We start from the raw sequence: 6417 nt of genomic DNA, 5'->3' as shown, positions 1-6417 counted from the left end.
ATCAACCATCTTGATAATCACCAAGGGAAAAATTAAAAATACCTAGACTGCAATAAACCTTTAAATCGGACTTTCAGTGAGAATTTAGAAGCAATCACTACCTTTCTCTTGTTTCATTTGTGTAACCATGCAGTATAGGCACTGTGTTACATCATCTTTACGCTTTGGTATTTGAACTTATTACAGAATTTTTTCTCTAAATTGGATGTTTCTTTATATGACCTTGGAAACTGAAGTGATCTTAGCATTAAGCAAAAATGCTTTTTGAAGCACCTTTCTCATTGATCACTTAGCTGCTATTTTAGTCTTACCAAGAATAAGACTCTCACAATTTTTTAAAGAGAGTACCTCCCTCTCTGTACCTTTCTGTCAGTCATTATGTTGCATCGTCCACAACGCCTGTTACTATGCTTTGGGCTCAAAGATGGTCCCAGTTGCTGATCTGTCATCTGTCTTCTCTTGTGCCAGTCACTCACAGGCATGAATTATAATCCTCTGAATAACACAGCAAGATACATAATACCCCCTAATGTAGAAAAGGAACCTGAAGCTGAGAGCAAGTGTCACTTGCCAAGGCTGCACAGCTAAGTCAATGGCCAAATCTGGACTTAAGTTCAACTTGGCCAGAATCCAAAGCAGCTTCTTTTATTCACTATGCCACATCCCACCAAACCCAACCCAGCACATTGTATTAGGAAAAATCCTAAAACTTTTGATTAAATGGTAAAATGAAGTAACTACCTGGAGAAAATAAGCCTTCCGCTACCTTCCCTCCTCCCTCCCAGGGCTTGGCAAAAAAAGATCTTGAGCATGAGGAAGGAACAGCTTCTTCGGAAACAGACAGGAATTAGCTGTATGTTGGCTTCTGCATACCCTCTTAAGATTCGGTATGGGGTAGGACACGGTGGCTCACGCCTGTAATCTCAGCACTTTGGGAGGCCGAGGCGAGCGGATCACCTGAGGTCAGGAGTTTGAGACCAGCCTGACCAACGTGGAAAAACCCCATCTCTACTAAAAATACAAACTTAGCCGGGCGTGGTGGCACATGCCTGTAATCCCAACTACTCAGGAGGCTGAGGCAGGAGAATCACTTGAACCCAGGAGGCAGAGGTTGCAGTGAGCCAAGATCGAGCCACTGCACTCTAGCCTGGACGACAGAGCAAGACTGTGCCTCAAAAAAAAAAAAAAATTGTAAAATTGTTCATATCAATCTGACATATAATTCTATATAACTGTTTTGTCTCATGGTAATGAGATATCAACAGTAAAATAGCTAGTTTTACACAGTCGTACAAAAATTTCCCATTTTGACTTCACAATTATCCAGCATCAGCTTTAAAGTCCAGAGTTTTCACTGATACACAAACGTGTTATTGATTAGTGCCATCCCATAGCTGACACACCAGAATGACAGTGTCTGGAAACTAAATCAAGTTCCTGACCCAAGGATCTCTCTTTATCTGCCCATTTACCTGCAGCCTGTGGCTCCCCTTCCCCAAGATGGCCGGGAGTCCTGGAATCTGCTGTTCCCAGTCACAGTACCAGATACAGAAGTGGTAGAAACTTTGGGCCTTAAGGCTAGGACTTTCACCTCTGTAAAGGGAAGGGGCCAGAGCTGGGAGATTCCTATCATCCAGAGGAAGAAGAGGAAGCTGCTCAAGAAGCTGGCGCCCTTTTGGACAAGTGTAAGAAATGCTACACTTCAGGCTGGGCGTGGTAGCTCACGCCTGTAAGCCCAGCACTTTGGGAAGCCAAGACGGCCAGATCATCTGAGGTCAGGAGTTCAAGACCAGCCTGACCAACACAGAGAAACCCCCATCTCTACTATAAATACAAAATTAGGTGGGCATGGTGGCGCACGCCTCTAATCCCAGCTACTTAGGAGGCTGAGGCAGGAGAATCGCTTGAACCCAGGAGGCAGAGGTTGCGGTGAGCTGAGATCACGCCATTGCACTCCAGCCTGGGCAATAAGAGCGAAACTCCGTCTCGAAAAAAAAAAAAAAGAAAAGAAATACTATACTTAGAGGAGGCTGCTTTGCCTCTCCCTGTCCTTTTGCCAAAGCACCTAACTTTCCCGAAAATATCTTGCCAGGCCTTTTAATTGCCTAAAGTTCAACCAAAACCAAGCCTTTCATTTCACAAAAGAGATAAAAGTCTTAAATAACAGGTACTTGGGAGAGTTAAAAGCTTGGGCTACAGGCAGACTGTAGTGATACCAGATCTTTTCCTGTTTTCCCAGAGCTAAGTTTGGGATGGAGATTGCATCAAAAGCGCCTGATGCTTTGCCACTAGCCTCCTGTGCATAAATTTATTAGCATCTGGTCAAAGAGAGGGTCTCAGAATTGTAGAGCTGAAAGAGACCTTAGAGGTCATCTAGTTCATCCCTCATTTACATATAGGAAGTTGGGACGTTGTCTGTCTGGTTTACTGCTGCATGGTCAGTACCTAGGATACTACTTGGCACGTAGTAGGTATATCGTAGGTCTCTCCTGAGTGAATGAGATAGGAATTTGTGTGTTACCTTTGTTTTAGAAACTACTAGCTATTTCAAAACCAGGCGCCGTGGCTCACGCCTGTAATCCCAGCACTTTGGGAGGGTGAGGCTGGAGGATCACCTGAGGTCAGGAGTTCAAGACCAGCCTGGCCAACATGGGAAAACCCTGTCTCTACTAAAAATACAAAAATTAGCCGGGTGTGGTGGTGGGTACCTGTAATCCCAGCCTCATGGGAGGCTGAGGCAGGAGAATGGCTTGAACCTGGGAGGGAGATTGCAGTAAGCCAAGATCGTGCCACTGCACTCAAGCCTGGGTGACAGAGTGAGACTCTGTCTCAAAATAAAGGAATAAATAAACTACTAGCTATTTCTAGGGCAAAATCCATAGTGGAGTAATCCCTGAGGTAATTCAGATAGTTAATGGGCAGAGCCAAGACTATCACCCAGATCTCAGCCCAGAGCTCCTATAACGTCACCCTGACAGGTGGAGGCTGTGGAACAAATGGAAGCCGTTCCAAAGCAGTCATATCTCATATGATCCCATCTACGCGATGAGCCAAGGCAAAGGGCACTGGTGGTTCCCTGCTGTCCTCATGGGCTTCTGCCGTGGGCCTGGTGGTAGGTTCACATGTCAGCATCCACGAGCTAGTCTCACCTCACAGGTACTCTAATTTCTCGTGTCTGTCAAGTTTCCCAAGGAGGAGTTGTTTTCCCAAATCAGCCTGTTTCTTTTTATAATATAAGCTGTTTAGAGGCCAGGCGCAGTGGCTCACACCTGTAATCCCAGCACTTTGGGAGGCCAAGGCGGGCAGATCACCTGAGGTCAGGAGTTCCAGGCCAGCCTAGCCAAATAGTGAAACCCCATCCCTAATAAAAATACAAAAATTAGGTGGGGCCAGGTGCCAAAGTGGGCCAAAGTGGGCAGATCACCTGAGGTCAGGAGACCAGCCTAGCCAACACGGCAAAACCCTGTTTCTAGTAAAAGTACAAAAATTAGCCGGTGTGGTAGTGCACGCCTGTAATCCCAACTACTCGGGAGGCTGAGGTGGGACAATCTCTAGAACCCAGGAGCCAGAGGTTGCAGTGAGCCAAGATCATGCCACTGCACTCCAGCCTGCGCAACAGAGTGAGACACTGTCTCAGAAAAAAAAAAAAAAATAGCTGGGTGCAGTGCCACATGCCTGTAATCCCAACTACCCAAGGAGGCTGAGGCAGGAGAATCTCTAGAACCTGGGAGGTGGAGGTTGCAGCGAGCCAAGACGGCACCACTGCATTCCAACCTGGGCGACAGTGAGACTCCGTCTCAAAAAAAAAAAAAAAAAAAAACCTGTTTAGAGCAGGTAATGAAACAACATACAATGTATTACAGCAATAGACAGGATGTTCCTTTCCAAATGTCTGTCATTCTTTCAGCAGACGCTAGCACTGTGTGTCTAGTGTCTGCTAGATGCTAAGGATATGCTATAAAACAAGACCCAGTCATCAACCTCAAGAAGTTTATAAATAAATATTAAGAGGGACAGAAAGGTCATTTTAAGTGTAATAATTGCTCTGATGGGGAAAGCATGAGGTGCTGGACAATCCCATAGCAGAGACAACTAATCCAGCTGGGCCAGGTGTCAGAGAAGGCTTTAATGAAGGATGAGGTTTAGGCTGAGACCTGAAGAAAAAGTAAGTGGGGTGGGAAGGAAGGACTTTATAGGTGGAGGGAATAAAATTTGCAGAGGCCCAAGTGTGGGAAAGGGCATTTTGCTTTTGTAGGGCTGCGGGTGGTTCGTTATGATTGATTCATAGGTGATAAGGGCAAGAATAAGGCAGAGGGTAGGACTCACGGGCTTTGCTAAGGAATCTGAACTTCAACCAGAGGACAGTGGGGAACCACTGATGAGCTTGAGGCAGGAGCATGACAAGATCTGGTTATACTTCAGATAATTTACTGGGAGGGAATAGTGGAGAATTGGTGGCGAGAGCCAGATTCCTTAGGAAGCCTTTGAGGTCATCCAGGTAAGAGATGACTATAGGCCAAATTAAAGGTGTGGATACGGCTGGGCGCAGTGGCTCATGCCTATAATCCCAGCACTTTGGGAGGCCGAGGTGGGCGGATCACCTGAGGTCAGGAATTTGAGACCAGCCTGGCCAACATGTTGAAACTCCATCTCTACAAAAATACAAAAATTAGCGGGGCATGATGGTGGGTGCCTGTAATCCCAGCTACCCAGGAGACTGAGGCAGGAGAATCGCTTGAACCCAGGAGGCAGAGGTTGCAGTGAGCCAAGATCATGCCATTGCATTCCAGCCTGGGTGACAGAGTGAGACTCTGTCTCAAAAAAAAAAAAAAAAAAAAAAGATATGGAGACAGAAGATGGACTTGATTTGAGAAGTGGCAGCAGGTAGTGGCTAACACCTGTAATCCCACACTTTGGGAGGCCCAAGTGGGAGGATCACTTGAGGCAAGGAGTTAAGACCAGCCTGGCCAACATAGCAAGACCCCCACCTCTACAAAAAAATTTACAGATTAGCCATGCATGTTGGCACACACCTCTGTAGTTCTAGCTACTCCAGAGACCAAGGCAGGAGGAGTGCTTGAGCCCAGGAGCTCAAGGCTGCGGTAAGTTATCATCGTGCTATTGCCTGGGTGACAGAGCGAGACCCTGTCTCAAAAACAAACAAACAAAAAAAGGCCGGCACGATGGCTCCTGCCTGTAATCCCAGCATTTTGGGAGGTGGAGGCGGGCAAATCACCTGAGACCAGGAAGTTCGAGACTAGCCTGGCCAACATGGTGAAACCCCATATCTACAAAAAAGAAAAAAATTAGTCGGGCATGGTGGTGGGCACCTATACTCCCAGCTATTCAGGAGGTTGAGGCAGGAAAATCGCTTGAACCCGGGAGTCAGAGGTTGCAGTGAGCCGAGATTGCGCCATTGGACTCCAGCCTGGGCCAGAGTGAGACTCAAAAAAAAAAAAAGTCATATACAGGATTCAGTGACTGGTGGAACTTGGATAACTCAGAGAGGACACCCAAGTTTTCTTGTGTCAGGAGCTGAGGGACTAGTGGTACCATTCACTGAGATAGGGGTACAGAGAGGGAAGCAGGCTACAGAGATGTTCAACAGGCAAGTGACTCCACGGGTCTATAGTCTGGAGAGTGAGCTGGGCTGGAGTTAGATTTGAGACTCAGCAGCCTGGAGATGTTTATTAAGACAAAGGTGGAGAGTGGATAGATTGTCCAGGGAGACAGCCCATGGAGTGAGGAGAGAATCACACCAGGGAGGGATCCTCAGGGCATGCCGACATATAAGGGACAGGCAAAGCAGGAAGATCCAGGAAAGCAACTGGCAGGAAGTCCCCAGAGAGACAGGGAACTAGGAATACGGCATCACAGAAACCAAGGGGAAAGCACATTTTGAGAAGAAGGCAGCAAACAGCAGTATATGGTGCAGCCAAGCAATTAAGTGAGACAAGGGATGGAGAAGGCTTACTGCAACCTCTGCCTCCTGGGTTCAAGCGATTCTCCCGCTTCAGCCTCCTGAGTAGCTGAGACTACAGGCGCCCGCCACCATGCCCAGCTAATTTTTGTGTTTTTGGTAGAGATGGAGTTTCGCCATGTTGGCCAGGCTAGTCTCTAACTCCTTACCTCGGGTGATCCACCCGTCTTGGCTTCCCAAAGTGCTGGGATTATAGATGTGAGCCACCACTCCCTGCCTGCTATTGGGATCTTACCATGGAGACTGTTGGTGACTTTTTTTTTTCGGAGACAGCATCTCACTCTGCCACCCAGGTTGGAGTGCAGTGGCATGAGATCACAGCTCACTGTAACCTTGCCCTCCCAGGCTCAAGCAATCCTCCCATCTCAGTCTCCTGATTAGCTGAGACTACAGGTGCATGCCACCACGCCTGGCTGATTTTTGTATTTTTAGTAGAG

The sequence above is a fragment of the Pongo abelii genome, chromosome 8, assembly GCF_028885655.2.
Source record: "Pongo abelii isolate AG06213 chromosome 8, NHGRI_mPonAbe1-v2.0_pri, whole genome shotgun sequence".
Taxonomy (NCBI): domain Eukaryota; kingdom Metazoa; phylum Chordata; class Mammalia; order Primates; family Hominidae; genus Pongo; species Pongo abelii.
This window is presented reverse-complemented; position numbering follows the sequence as displayed.